Genomic DNA, 393 nt, shown 5'->3' on the forward strand with positions numbered 1-393 from the left:
GTCAGTATTGCTGAGCTGACTAGGTAGGTCAAGCACAGTCCTTGGGACATGAGAACTCACGCCCTCTGATTCCCTGATTTGTCTGAGTGGGTACCATTCAGGGACTGTCTTGTCACTTCATCTGTGACCTCTGCTTCTCACTGGGCCTGTCCAAACACAAGGCTCCAGATATGTGTGCCAAAACTGTACTCACACGAGGCTCTGGGAACATGTCGAGTGGGCTGACAGCCCGGGGAGCCAGGCATTTCTGCTGCCGAGACACTAACAACGGCTATAGGAAGGAGCATTTCCGGGCCTAGAGCAGTTCCTCTTGGCTGTCTGGCTCAGCTTCCCATGTCCCTTTGCGGCCTCCAGCTGTCTTCCCCTTCCTTCTTGGTCTCGGCTCTGCTCTCC

The sequence above is a fragment of the Acomys minous genome (assembly GCF_964271855.1).
Source record: "Acomys minous genome assembly, chromosome: 11".
NCBI classification, from domain to species: domain Eukaryota; kingdom Metazoa; phylum Chordata; class Mammalia; order Rodentia; family Muridae; genus Acomys; species Acomys minous.